We start from the raw sequence: 15,637 nt of genomic DNA on the forward strand, positions 1-15,637 counted from the left end.
TGCCGCACTGTGTGGGACCTCACCGGCCTGCGGCCTGCCGCAATCGAACAGGTGCTGCAGAGGCTGCCGACAGCTTCACAGTACAGTGCTCAACCGCCTGTGCCACCAGTGGAGGCCCTATTTTAGCATTTTTAAGATATCATTTATTTGTGCTCTGCCTCCCCTTATTTTTATTAAGAAGTTAGATGTCAATCTTACTATTATTGCTCTTTTAAAGCAATGTGTCTTTTTCCATGCCTATATTAAACATTTTTCACTTTGTATGTTGCTTTCAACTATCGTGAGTGGGTTTTCTTTGTATTTTTTTCCTCTTAGTGTTCACAGTGCTTGTTGAATTTGTGGCTTGATTTGTTTCTTCACTATTGGAAAATTCTCAGATATTTTTTCTTCAAATATTGTTTCTGCCCGTTCTCCCTTGTTCACACTACTGTGACTGACATTACAGAGACTTGACACTGTTTCTCTGCATGCCAGGTGTCTCTTCCATTACTTATATTTTCCATCCTTTGTCTCCCTGTATCTTAGTCTGTATCCTCATAGATATATTTCAGGTCCTCAATTCTCTCTTATTGTGTCTTAGTATCTTTACAAACTCTACCATTTAGTGACTCTTTTAATTACTATATTTTTTCAGTGCTAATATTTCTACTTGATTCTCTTGTAATTTCTAGCTCTTTGCCACAATTTTGTGTCTTGTCTTATAATTCTTTGAACATATTGACTGTGGTTATTTTAAAGTCTGTGATGATAACTTCACTATCTGCCTCTTTTATGTATCTATTTAATTATTTTTCCTTTTGGTTTTTCATTATAACTCAAGTCTTTTACATTATTATCTTTTTCATTATAATTTCATTGTATCTGATCAAGTCTCACTGTATTATGATCTCTCTGATACTTTCAAAAAGATATTTTTTAAAATTCTGTGTAAGTTATCTGGTTACTCTTGTAAGAGAGTACATCCAAGAAAATGGAAGTTCAGAGATAATTAAACTTTTCCCAGGGTCATATAAGCCCCTGGAAACACAAGTGTCATGGAATCTTTTTAAATAGGAGACAATAGACCAGAGAAATCAAGCAGCCTGTGTCTCTAGTTGTCACCATCTGTGTGTACATTTGTGAGGCATTGAGTTGAATTCTCTTGTTGATACAAAACTGATGCCCAGGTGATAGTATGATCAGTCCATGATCACACAAGTAGTTAATGTGTAAGTTGGAGACAGGCCTTTGATCCTCAGTTTTCCCCTACTTCACCTTGCTGGCCTTTTATTCTGTCCTTATTACTCCAGGTCCCAGGCCTGCAATCCTCAGCAAGAGGATTTTTATGTTTTTTTTTTTCTAGGAAATTGTCCTTGATTTACCTAACCACATATGAGTGTCACCTCTTACTTGCTTTTTCCCTTCCCGCTATCATCACTTTTCATTTTCTTCTCTGGATTTTTATGTAGCCATTTATATCTTGTCTTTGGCTAACAGGTAGGTCCACACCAAAGGACATAGGTGGTAGCAGAATTGACTTCAGAGACTGTTTAATGAGTCTGTCTTTTTTAGTGGCTGGGTATATTATCTCAGATTCTGGAAAAAACTTTGGAAAGAAAGATGTAGAGGGAAATGATAAAATGAGGCATATGAGGAAATTATAAACAGGCTCATAAAATAGGGATTATAATTAAGTTATCAAATGTAAATATGTTTTCTTTTCACGGGGTCTGAACAAGTGATGTTCTGTGCTTTTGTTTTGAAGGGAAAACACTTTGGTTGTTATCAAGAGAAAATAGTAGGGCAGTGTGGAAGTGTCACTGACTTGGCAGCCTGGAAACCTCAATTTTCTCCATCTGTGACGTCTCACAAGTGTATGATCTTGAGTCTTCCACATACCCTCTTAGGACTTATTTTACAATCTGGAAAATTAAAGGGTTAAAGATAATCTCTTGAAAACCTCCCAATTACCAAATTCTTGGAAACCATCCTTTATCATGAAATCAATATTTGGAAGAATATTTTGTAATAATATACAAGTGAGGAAGTAAAACAGTTGTTGATGTTCTTTGATATAGGGAGGACAGGGAGGATAAAGTTAGCTAATCCTGAAGTTGACATTTGTGTTTTTGTGTCAAATGAATCAAATGTTTCGGGGCTATATTTTGATGGCAAGCTCAAGCAAGAGCTCATGCTATGGCAATCCAGCCTATTCAGGTGTTAAATAACAAAAGACTTTTCCAAAAGGATGAATGAAAGATCATCTTAATATCTATCATCTGTCAATTGCCTGCTATGCCAGACACTGGCGATACATCCATGAATAATACAGACCCGGCATCTACCCACTCCAGGGGGCATGTATATTACCCTTTAGTTACACATGGGGAAAAGGAATTCCAGATTTGTTATAATAAAAACCTTTCACAGAATAGCAACACTGGCAGCTTCAGTTCTCCAGGCAGCCTGCTTTCTGTGCCAAGGAGCAGGGTAATCTTCCACTTACCAGGGGCTTTTTCAGCTTTTAAATGATGTATTAAATTAAACACCCACTCACCCAATATCTGTGAGTCTTAGTTGTAGCAGATGGATTTGGGTGTTGGGTGCTGGGATGCATCTTGTCACAGCTGATCATTTACTGGTTCTCTGACTGGTTGGATGAAGTTAGCATCTGTCTCCCAGGGTCCTCCTGCCCCCAACAGTTTGTGATTATGGTGACCAAATTATTAAATGATAAATATCATGGTAGATGTATAAACAGAAAGGGGACAGCAACTGAAAGAATCTCAAACACATATCAGGCTTCTAACCATTAAAATTGCCAAACCCAGGAGGCATTTAGATCCAGAGTCCCTGGGATAGATTTCCTTTCCCTCCAGCATGGAAAATACTAATTTCCCAGAACTTCAACGGCCCCAGAGAATCATCATTGAAAAATCTTTGGAATTTGATGAGCAAAAAGTAGAATCTAGTTTTGATTTGCATTTTTGAATTGCCAGAGAGGCTGAGCATTGTTGAATAATTTTTACAGCCCATTTTGTGTTTTATGAATTGCCTGTCCTTTACTTGACCCAGTTTTAATTGGAATACTTGCCTGTTTTATAATTGTCTTATTAGAAGTTTGTGAAAAATTCTAATAAGGATGCCAACTCCTTTTCTATTATAACATTTTTTCTCAGTTTGTTTTATGTTTTCATTAGTAAAATTCTAGCAGTTATTTCCTTTATTGTGCTACCTTTAATATTATTATTAGCAAGGTCTTCCAGCCTCCTGAGTGATATATTCACCTATAGTTTTTATTTCTATAGTCACGTGGGTTTTTTTTTTTTAATTTTAATCTATCTGGAAGTAGCATGGATATATATCCTGGTGTATGGAGCTGACACTTTTTCTCCACGTTAACCAATTATATTATTATTGAAATTATTAAATTATCCACCTTTTCTCCACTAATATGACATTTTTATTGTTTACTAAAATTATACTACCGAAACAGTGTGGCTCTAGCAGGGAGATCAATGAAAGATAACAGAGGACCTAGGAATTAAGTGAGAGAGAGAAAGCGAGAGAGAGAGAGAGAGAGAGAGAGAGAGAGAGAGAGAGAGAGAGAGTGTGCGTTCATGTTCATTCGTGTTCTTAAGCTCTTGGCTATATTTCATTGCTCTTTCTGCTAGAGTGACTTTATTTTGATAGTTATATCTTTGAATCTATTGCTGTATCTGACAGAACAAAATATCATAACTCTCCCTTCACATTTTGTTAGCCAGTTGCTGGTAGTTCTTCATGGATTTGAGAATCATTTCACAAATTAAAGAATTTATGCCAGGATATTTATAGTAATATATATATTGATGAATTTAGGAAGATGACATCATTTTAGTACTGGTTTTCCACTTACAAAGGCAGTATATCATTCCATATATTTCAGTCTTCTTTGAGAATGCTGAGGTAGTCTGTGCATGTAATATTATATGTGAGATCAGAGAGTCTGAGTTTAAATCCAAATGGAGCTATTTATTAGTGAGTTTTTCCCTCTGTGACTAGAACCTAGTGACTGATACATTTGTTAATGAAATATTTGGTTGAAATAATTTATTCTTAAGGGTTTTTGTTTTGTTTTACTATTCTGAATAAGAGCACTCTGTATCCTTGCCAGTAGCATTTCTTCAGTTTTTTCTTAAACCATTTTCATAGGTATGCGATGATAATGTTTTAATTGCAATTTCCCAGTGACAAATCATGCTGTGCACCTTTGCATGTGCCTTTTAACATCTGTATGTCTTCCTAGGTAGGTTTCTGGATATTTTGCCCAAATAAGGTTGTTTGTTTTCTTATTGTTAATTTTTATAAGTACTTTGTATATCTTAAACACGTCATTTATCAGATATGTATTTGAAAATATTTTCCCTATATTTACTGTTTACCTTCTCATATTGTCTTTTAAAGGCAGACATTTTTAGTTTTGATTAAATGAAACTTACCAATTATTTCTTTCATGGATCCTGCTTTTATGATATCATTTAAAAATCTCCTTTAATCCCCTCATAAAAGCAAAGCAATAATGTTAGTGAAGCGTACAGCCCACAAGAAGCATCTCTGACAAACACTAATGTCAGTCTATAAACTCCCAAGTAAGGGCACATGGGGCCAAACCACTGACTGTAACGACGAAGTGACTAGAAGAAGGCAGAGCTTCTTCTGGACCTGAGCCTGGGAGGTCAGACGTCACTCTGGGGCGCTCTTCCCAAGGAGGGGAGGGTCCCACTGGGAGTCCCAGGCTTGGTGAGTTGACTTGAGAACAATAGCCGAAATGGAGAGGGGTTTACAGGCTCCAACTAGCAGATGATGAAAGCAAATGAGAAACATTTGCTCCCCAGGTTGGCCTGAAGGGTTCTCAGTCCATCATTGGGCTCCAGTGTGAGTTCCCATAGGTTTGCTTGAATCCCCAGACAGAGCTTGCCTGCGCTTCCCACAGCACCCTGCAGGTATGTCTGGCTTTTTTACTTACCACCATCATTGAATTGATTGCCAAGCACTGTGCTCTCTGACGAAGGAATTTTAATGACTTGAGTACAGAAAGGTGAGGCTAATCAGAATGAGCAAGTGGGCAGGCAGAACTTTAGAGTGAGAATTAAAGGGAGCCTCTTATTTCCATTCCTCGGTCAGACAAGAGTACCTTATTCAGGCTGTTCTCGAACCAAGAGAAGAGGAAGGTCTCTGGATCCAAGGTAGGTTGTGAGTTTGAACCACTTTTTTAAAGGAATGTTCTTTGGTTTAACATTAAATGGTTTTAGGGGATTTATTTCATCTTTTCCTGTGCACAGGAGTGTTCTATTATATTTTTCCTCCTCAGCAGTGGACACATTTGTTCTGTACCCCTACCTGACTCTTCAGGGTTCTGGGGGACATGAGATGTGTGCTTAGTCCAGTCACCTGCCCGTCAAGAGGCTACTTCCACCCTCAGGCACATCCTCAGTTCCTCCTCCCTAAATCTTACAGAGCAGTGGTTTTTAAAAGGAAGAAGTAAGATTGTAGATGTTGTCACATTGGCTTTTGGTTGGCCACATCCTGAATATGATCCAAAACTGGCCCTTGTATGTGGAGGGCAAAGAGAAACCAAAGAAAAAGGCAAACCACTGCATATAGGTAAGTGGAAGTTTTAATGTCACTGATTTAGAGGCTTTGTCTTGGGCATCCACAGGACAATTAAGTTTTCTTGCACCTACCCGTCCCCAAATATTAAAAGTTTAATTAGCTTCTGTAACTGGATTTAATCTCTCACACTATCCAGAGGGTCTGAGCAAACACATTTTACCCGGGTATGTGCTTGGGCAGCTTCTGAGAGCAGGGAAGACAAGTGAATCCACATTCTCAGGCAAAGATGGTGGCGAGGATCCTCCAATTGCCCAGATCCATGCCCAGGTGACAGGTGGTCACATCCTTTAGATTGCTTTCCTGAACCATGTGGGAGCACTTGGGGTTTGCCCTCTAGGTGTGCACCTTTGTTAAAAGGGTGAGCCATGCTGGTCTCCCAGATGTCTGTCATGCCTGCTCAGCATCTAAATATGTTGAGGACTTAATTGGAAATAATTGTTTTTGCCAAGTAAAAAATTCCTTTAAAAAAAGTGGGCATTTGCATTTTGCGGGTAACTTCTCTGGAGTTGCTTACTTTTGAATAGAAATCAGTTCTTGATGCTGATTCGCTGCCCCTGATGTCCATGCAATCTGTGGACTTGGGACTGACTGTAGGTTGCAATCAATGTGACCCTGACACACCAGAGTCCAAAGTGAAACTGGGCAATGTCTGGTGCCATCCCAGATGTGCCTAAACATGCTTCAGGGGCAGCAGGGCCCTCGTGTGAGATTCTCCCAAATGGGAAGACATTTCACTATTGGTTCTCTAAGGTAATTCTTGCTTATCAATGATAAAACTGAGGATGGAGGCAACATGAATTATTGAAATCCACAGGAAATCTCTAAAACTCATTTTTAGCAGATGGTTTCTGTTTCGTGGCCCATCAAATCTATTTACCAGAACTGCTGACCATGCAGCGAAACTGACTGATTTGAATATCATTCCACCCCACTTTCTCCCATCTTCCCTTAATCTTAGGGAGAAGGAACATAGCAGGATGGAAGAGTCTCAGAAATGAATGCTTGGGTTTTTCCACAATCTGGATAATTGCCTCCTGAATAATCAGACATTGACTGTTCTTGGCTTGTCCTCTGTTATGCAACATAATTTCAAAAGCTTGAAGTCATCTGGCAGTTTCTATCATCAGTAATATCCCTAATAAAAGGAAGGAAGTTAGTTGAGGGATGTCACGTTTTGCGGTTGCCTTTAAATTCCTCTGTCTTCCAAGTCAGACCCTGGCTTTGACCTCTGGAATGTGGGAATGGTGTTATGTTTTCACAGGCTCAGCCAGTATCACCGTGGCTGTATTACTGGGTTCATGAAAGCCCGATGCCTCGATTCTTTCATACAAGTATGATGCAAAGCCTTTTGACAAAGTCATAATAATAAAGTGTAGTTGGGGTTCTCTCCCTACCCCCCAAAGCTAATTTACTCTAAGGCTTCCTTGTACAACCCTTCTTGGGGTACTTATTTTTCATGGATTACATTCAAGGTCATTTTTTTCATTTCTATTTTAATGCATAATCAATATCAGGCTGAGTTCTTTTCTCATGACTAGATAAAATAACTATGTTGTTTAATTTCTCTCTTTCATCTGCTATTTGTGTATGTGGAGAATGACCTCTCTATTAGCTGTCCTGGCCACATTTCCTGTGTCAAATCTGATGGCATCTGACTGTCTTCTGTGTTTAATTACTGCTTCAGGACTAACCAGAAGCTAACCTTGGTGCTTTTGCACTGCAGTGTTTTCCAGCACAGTTGGCTGGCCCCTGAGGGTAGCAGCGATACTCTTAGGAAAGTGACAGTAATCACAACAGTGAGAGCAGGGAATGGAGAGAGCACAGGGTATGGGCTGGAAGATGAATGCTGGAAAGCCTGTCCCTATGTGTAGTCTGGTGTGGGCTGGTGAATGTGGGGACCATCTCTTCTTTCACTGGTAGACCTACTATGTTGGCTAAGACAAACATTATACGTGCTGATCTCCATCTTTCCCATGCTCTTTATTAGCTCCATCTTTCATGTCTTACAAACAATTTCAAAATTTAACATCTGTTAGAACACCATCTAAAGACCTTTCTAGAACAAATTGAGATATGCATGAGTTATAAAAATAAGAGCACAGTTTTCCAAGTAAAGAAGATTTGAACTTAAATATCAACTCTAGCCCCTGGGGTGAGTTGCTTAACCTTTCTGCAGCTTTAACTTCTTCAGCCATAAAGAAGTGGGATGTTGTGGCTGTTCCATGAGAAGAGGAACGTGGGCTACTGCGTCAGCACCCTCCACTTAGGTACAGAGCAGTTACTTATCTTGAGCAAGGTCCCTTGAGTCCCAGCCCAGTTTTATCAGATTTCATTTTACTTAGTTTCAGTGAAACTTAAATCCATAATTCTAAGGAATCTTTTAATTTTTTTTTAATTTAAATTTTTGGTTTTTTAATTTTGTATATTTTTACACTATATCCAAGATGAAAATGCATACATTGTACAAAAATTCTAGGGGATTTTAAGTACAGCACCATATTTTGCCAGAAAAAGACTTCACCAGGATATATAGAATATTACTATTGTGACTATTGCTCAATTAATGTTAACATAAAAATAGGAAAAGGACTCCATTAAAATTAAATGTTTTTAATTTAAGATATGCCACAAACTAGAAAGAATAATTCCATAAATACTTATGTCTATCTCACTGCTTAAAAAAAAAAAAATCTTGAACAATATAGTTGAAGTCCCTGGTATTTCCTTCCCTGAATACACTCTCCTCTCCACAGCAGGATCACTAGGCTTCAACTGTGTTTTCGTAAGCATTTCTTTGTATTTTTAGAATAAATTCCTAAGCTAAATTCACTATTGAAATACTTCAAGACATTTTCTAAGTGATATGCTAACTTATGTAATATGAAACTTGCTCTGTAGTTGATTGTGTGTCCTGAAGCCCAGTTTCCAGCAGATGTAAAGTACTGAGGCCTCCAGCACCACAGGCAATTCTTGGACACTCGCAGGGTGTCTGAGAATTCAACTCAGTTCTGACACTGTCTACCCAGAGTTAATATCAGACCCCGCAGATTAAGCACTCAGTCTTCTAAGACCACTTTCCAGCTTAGGTGCTGGCCAAAAGCCAGTGCTTCTGACAAATTGGCTATGATCAGGGGTCACCATCACCTCTCCTCAGGCTTTGAGTGCTCATCACAAGCCCCAGATTATTATCTGCACTTCTGACCAACTGGTTATAAACCAGAGGTTCCTGTGAGTCTACCTTCTTAATCATGCTAGGTAATACTGGCTTCTTGATTCTACCATTCTGTTTTTAAAAAATGGCTGGGTGTGACATACATCTTATTACAATTTAAAAGTTTCATTTTCCCAATAACTAAAGATTGAACATCTCTTCATATTTGTATTTCCTCTTCGATGAATTTATTTTTCAAATCTTTTGCCCAACTTTTTTTGGTTGCCTCTTCATTGATATTTTTAAAATTTTTTGTTATCTCTAGTAACTAATTTTTTTATACTTTAGATAACATCTCTCAGGCTGTCCCCTATGATTTTTCTCTTTTAGTGTTATTTTGGCTAGCTTTTGGTAGAAAGTTTACATTTTAAATTGATCTTTTATATAGTCTGTTAATTAAATAATCTACATAGTTATATGATAAAATACCATACTGCCATTTAACATACTACTCTAAACAGCAGGGCATACAATACAAAGTTAATAGAAAAGTCAGCTATTACAACTCTCTCATGATTGCGTAAACTGCTGTGTAGATTTGTGTTAGAAAAGATTATGAAAGAAATTTTTATAGTCAAAGTTATTACTAGGTATTTAAGTCTTCATGCACTTGTAAATGGAATTGTTCTCTAATTTCTCTTTCTGATATTTCACACAAACACAACTGACGTGTATATATTGATTTTTATATCCTACAATTTTACTAAATTCGTTCATTAGTTCTAACAGTTTTTTGTTGGGTTTTTTTTTGGGGGGGAGGGTAAGGTTTTCCATCGGTAATACTGTGTAATCTTTTATGTTTGAATGCATGTTATTTTTCTGCCTCATTGCTCTATGACTTCTAATACTATATTAAATGAAAGTGGTGAGTGTTCCTTACCTTGAAGGAAAAGCTTCCAGTTTTTCATCATTGAGTCTGATGTTAGCTGTGGATTTGCCCTAGATAGCCTTCATTATATTTACATGTGTTCCCTTGGTACCTACCTTTGTTAAGAATTTTCTCATTTATGAATGCTGAATTTTGTCACAAGCTTTCTCTGCATCTATTGGGGGGGGGTCATGATTTTAATATTTCATTTTAAGTATATGTCACATCAATTTTTTATAAATGTTGATCAATTTCTGCAACACATGAATAAAATCACAGTTTAATCATAGTGTATGGTTCTTTTCTGGTGGTTTTTAGGGTTTATATATGTGATAAAACAAACACCATGTTGCCAAGTTAAGGTACTGTTCTAAACAGCAGGGCATAAAATATGAAGTTGATAGATATGTAACCCATTGTGAGTATCTCATGGCTGTGAGTCATCTTCTACATAGAAATTTGTGTAACAAAAAAATGAACTGGGTTACTAATAGTTTGTTGAGGATTTTTGCATCTGATATTAGCTTGTCATTTTCTTGTAGAGTTCTTGTCCAGTTTTGATGTTAGGGTGATGCTGGTCTTGTAAAATACATTTGGAAATAATTCCCTCTATATTTTTGGAAGAGCTTGAGAAGATTGGTATTAAGAGTTTTTTAATTAAATTTAGAGGTACTGACTTTAGGGAATATATCATCAAATGTGAAGGACTATATCTTCCTCTTGCCTAAGTGTTAATCTTATATTTTTGGAGAGGGTATCTGGAAATAAAAAAAAAAAAAAAAAACTGGTGATGTCTGTGTTCAGCTATAGCTGAGTCTGTGTGGGTAGGTTTTAGTGTCTTATGTGTTTCATTGATAATTTCTTGAAGAAATGTCAACTTCAGATACTCTTAAGTATTCAACAGACATGTCTACTCAGAAGAATAAACTAGTGGTTCTCAACCCAGTTGCAACTGAGGAAACAATTGCCTGAGCCCTATCCTTAGAGATTCTGATTCTCTTGGCTTGCAGTGGTACCCAGGCATTGATTTTAAAAGTTCCCCAGGTACTAACATGAGACCTAGGCTGAGAACTTGAAGATCAGAGGATCTAGAAGGTAAAGGGAGATGAGGAACACCTGTTGGACACAGACAGGCCCAAAGCAGCAGAGTTGCTTGCTGTGCTGGAGAATGGCTAGAATCAATGACAGGTGATCACTGGAGGCTGGTGTGAGGACAAAGCTGAGCCTGGGGGGCTCCATGACTGAGATGGAAGAGGAAGAAATTATCTAGATGTGCGGATGACAGTGGTTGGAGAATGGAGACCAAGGTGAGCCAGGAATTTTTGCTGTGCAACAGGAATGACAGCCTCATGGGGTTGGGGCGGGAACGGGTACCTGGAGCTGCACTGCCAGTTCCTTTCTGAGGGAGGCTTGAGGGTAGACATGGACCTATGAAAAAGGCAAACGGCATTCACAACTTTTCCTTACTCAAAATTCAGAGGCTTAAAGCATGGGCCTTGAAATGGAGGGTAGACATAGTTACTTTGAGATAATGAAATGTTTTAAAATTGGAATTGGCAGCAGGTAGAATTAATTAGAGGCATTTGAAATGCCTAATCCTGAGCTCACAGCTGGTCCCTTTTGTGGGTGAAAATATGTATCTTCACTATGGAGTCTCCCTACATAATGAAGTTGGGTTTGCTCTGAGCAGAGTGGGTGTAGGGTGGTGTACGCCTGTGTAAACACTAGATACACTAGTTGAGGAGGAAAGCATTCCCAAAGAGAAATCACTGGAGTGGAGAATATTCAGATTCTGAGCTTGTTATTGAAAGGCGGAAGTTATGGACCCCTCCTCCCCCAATACCCCTCCCCGCACCCCCCCACCACCCTAGTCTTTTTAGTGCTGGTGGCAGTATGGACTTCCATGAGGTAAAGTGAGCAGAGATTGTCAGGTACTGGATCATCTGTTTTGCCAAGTCAGAGTGGAGTCCAGGGACCTGTAAGAGAAAGCTGGGATGTGTGGTAAGAATTAGTGCTCTAAACCTTGGAGCATCATGGAAGAGCAGTGATCTGGGAGTCAGGAAAATGAAGTCTTAATTCTGACTTAGTTACTTATAGTCTGTACAACCTTAGGCATTTCTATTCAGTTCCATTTGTTTGTAACCTTTCATTTTTCAAGCATCTTCTAGATGTTATGGATAAAATTGTGAAAAAGACAGTCTATCCTTATAAAACTCATAATCTTATCAAGGAGAAATGTGTAAATGAGTAAATGCTAGAGGGATACTGAGGACCCTGTTGTCTGCCTTGGGTGCAGCCTCAGAGAGGGGCATTAGAGTGGGGAGATGGGGTACCACATTAGAGCAGCCCGTGAAGGATGAGCTGGGCTGAGCAGATTAGGGAGGAAGTGCTCTCTAGGACTTCCTCAACTTTCCTTCCTTAATTCTTCTAGTTTAAGGGAAGCACGAAAACTTAATTCTAGGTTATTTAACAAAATTCTTGAAGCTGAAACCACGTCAAACTGTGGTGATGGCCAGCTGAGAATGTGGTGTGGAGCCAGGGGAACCAGTGACCTGAGCGCCTTTGCGCTCTCAAGACTCTTTCCTCTGCCTTCCCTGCATCAGCTGGTTTTCATCTTGGAGTTCTCTCTCCCTTGAAATGAGTCCAAGCTGCGGTGTGTGAGGGGGTTGGGGTACCTTTTTTCTTGATCATGGTGGTTCGTTTTTTCCCACTTTCACTGCTATAGTTCCTCCTCATGGTGGTGTTTTGTGCTGCTACACCTCTGTTTCTGTCTTTCCACAAAGCAGGCAAACCAAATGTTTGATTCCTGCATCCCAAGTCATAATTCTGATCCCGTTAACCTCTCTGCTCCAAAACCTGCAATGTGGTGGGTGCCTACAGAATAACAAGGGACTTTCTCTCCTTAATCCTGAGGAACTGACCCCAGCACTCCTGGTCTTCCCTCACACATGCTATATAACTCAGCTTCTCCAGACCTTTGTTTTCTCCGCTGTGGTCACCCCTGCCTCCTTGCTTCCATGGCTTGGCGTATGCTGTTTCATAGGCCTAGAATTTCCATCTCTTTCCCTGGTTCTCATCACACTTATCTTCACGAAACCTTCCTGTAGCTACCCACTTCAAAACCAGAAGTATTACCTCTTTTCTCTCAACTAACAAATCTGAGGGAAAATGTCTCTCAACCAGAATTCAATAGCTAAATCATCAAACAAAAGCAAATGATAGACATTCATAGATAATAAAGGCTTGAGTGAGTTTGCCTCTCTTAGGCCCTCTCTGAAGGAAAAGATATTTTCCCAATTGCACACTCAGAGACCTGTGTTACCAGCTTGATGTTAGTTATGGTGAAAATATTTGCACCATGGAATCAGCAAATGTTGCAAAATAGGACTTGTTTGTTTTTTTTTTCCCCCCTGGAGAGCCAGCTCATCTGAATGTGGATTGGTGACACTACCATGCACACATGTGTACACGCAAATATTTGACACCCTGTAAATGTTGGCATGGTAACACTGCATGTGGCTCAGCCATCCTGTCTCATTGGGCAGTTGGGGGAGGCTGCATGGATGGAGTGGCTGGGAAGCACATCTCTCCTCCCACTTTCCATCCAACCCTTCTTTCAGGCTCTGGGATTGTTTTACCTGTCAGCCTTCCCTCTTGTTTCTGTGTCCCTGGCAAACGTGCTCAGAGCTGATAATTGAGAATCAAGTGTATCTGCAGTTGCTCAAAGTTCGCTCTTTGAAGTAGAGAATCTTGGCTTGGCTACAGACATCAGTCAGTGGTCTCCTGTTTCTCCTGTCTCCTCTTTTACAAAATGGTGAAATGCAGGCAGTCAGACTTCTGTGTCTGAAACAGAACCCTGCACACTGTTGCTGCTGTCTGTTGATGGATGTACCTGCTGCAGCTTGTCTTCCTGGGCCATTGCGTCCTGCCAGCCCTCAGCCAGCAAGGGCAGGCTCTGGGGTTCTATTGGGATAGTTTACCTCTTGGGTCTGGAAGCAAAATCAGACAACTGGGAGCATAGAGCAAAACAGAAAAGGCAAACCAAGAGATAAGCAAAGTGTGGGTCAGGTGGAGGGAGCTGGTGGACTGAGGCCCCCAAGCTATGGGGAAATGGAGTGGGGCTGGGGGGAGACAGGCAAAGAGCAGGTAGAGACTGAGGGGCAAGGGTCTTAAAGAGGGTCCACCTGCTTTGCAGTTCTTCTCTTGGGTCCTGCTTTCCTTCCTCCTAAGCTCACTGAAGCAGTTTCAAATGCTGGAGGCAGTCAGGGAATTGTGGGAGAAAGATGGAGAGTCTTCCTGTCCTTTGGCAGGAGCAGGGTATCCTCTAGTCTGAGTGTTGCTTCTGAAACTCCATCCTGTCACTCGTGACCATTGCTGTCCCCCATCATGGGCACTCATGTGAAGAGCCTCGCTTGGGACAGAAGGGCGCTCAGGCACTGTTCACACCGACTTCAGATACTCTCCTAGCAGAGTTTAAGATGGTCTATATAACTGTTATTTTTTGCACATATTGGTTACTTGCAAGGTATACAGGAATGTGTTGGTTAGGGCAGATATCATTATTTGGGTCCTTCCTGCAGATTCTTTGCCTTTCAAAGCAAGTTGCTTTTTACTTTATTCCTTTTAAACTATTTTATCTGTGTATTTTCTGTCCCTGACTCCTTTGGGAGTTGGTTTTGCTGGAGAAACCATTAGCAGGTGGTCTTGGGGGCCAAGGGTGGGGCTTATGTGTGGTGGCTGTAGTGAACCCAAGAGAACTTACAGGGAGACAGAAAAAAATATGCCAGCTTATCAAATTTATCTTCCTATACCAAATTGAGTCCATTTTTAATTGATAACTTTTTAGCAAAATCTGGCAATTGCTCTGCTTTGGAAGGAGAGTGTATTTCAAACAATGAAAATTGCCTTTAGAGTAGAATTGGGTGGGGGCCAGAGGTCTAGTGATGAGGGAGGCAGGGAGCTATTCTTGGGGCACACACACCTCCAAGGACATTGTTTTGCTTAAAAAGAAGTGTTGAGAGAGTTACATACTGGACTTGAGTATGCAGCACTTGTGCTTGTCATTTTTACCTGAAGACAGCAGTGAGGCACTAAAGGAACTTGGCCTTTATGCTCAGGGATGCAAACTCCCAAGTTGGTTTACTTGTGCTAGGCCTGCAGGGAGGATCCACTGACAGGAGGCCACCTTCACCCCCATCCCGCCCCCACCACACAGCAGAGGGAGAGTGCAACTCTGCTCTCCCGAGAACCCACCCATAGGGTAAGTAAAATGCTCAGGCTTTTGTGCTGCTGGCGTCTGTGGCTATCATCTGCGGCCTTGAATGCAGGAGGCGCTTGGGAGCGTGGGCACGGGGCACACATGCTGATGGCAGCACCTTGGAGTGTGGTACGGGCATGTGTGAGTGGGCACACCTGGGCCCAGAGGCGGAGGCTATAAGGCAGCTCCACTCAGACACGGGAGAATGGCTAGAGAGGACTAGCAAAGGCTACAAGAGGTAGGGACCACCGGAGAAAGCGTAAAGATTTGGTGGGGTCCAGGAGACTGGGGCCGCCCTGTCTTGCCAGCCTGCAGGCTTCCCCGACAACTATTGGTGTAGAAAGAGCTTTAAAGCCTGAAAAAGCTACTGAGGGCCCCGGGACTCTTCTTTACTTCCCTGCCCGAATAGAGAACATGCCCTGTACCTTCCTGTCAAAACACCACCACAGGAGCCTCAGAAGAGTAGCCAGAAGACTGAGTTTTCTTCTGGCTGACTTGGTAAGAGGCCAAAGGGGTGGGGAGATCCACCTCACTGGGGAAAGAATGTCCAGCAACTCATAGTATGTCTTTGAGAAGATTCATACCAGGTACGCTGGGAGGTAAGCATATGGGAGTGAGAAAAAAGGAGAAAGGGAGATTTTTAGAATCTTCAAAAATATGATTAAAG

At 40.6% G+C, this 15,637-nt stretch overlaps 1 protein-coding gene across 1 annotated transcript in view; it reads left to right on the forward strand.

Annotated features, from left to right (window-relative positions):
• Window positions 1–15,637, forward strand: part of PDE8B (phosphodiesterase 8B) — a 179,254-nt gene that overhangs the window by 70,676 nt on the left and 92,941 nt on the right.

The sequence above is a fragment of the Talpa occidentalis genome, unplaced genomic scaffold, assembly GCF_014898055.3.
Source record: "Talpa occidentalis isolate TD23 unplaced genomic scaffold, MPIMG_talOcc4v2.1 talOcc4.6, whole genome shotgun sequence".
NCBI lineage: Eukaryota > Metazoa > Chordata > Mammalia > Eulipotyphla > Talpidae > Talpa > Talpa occidentalis.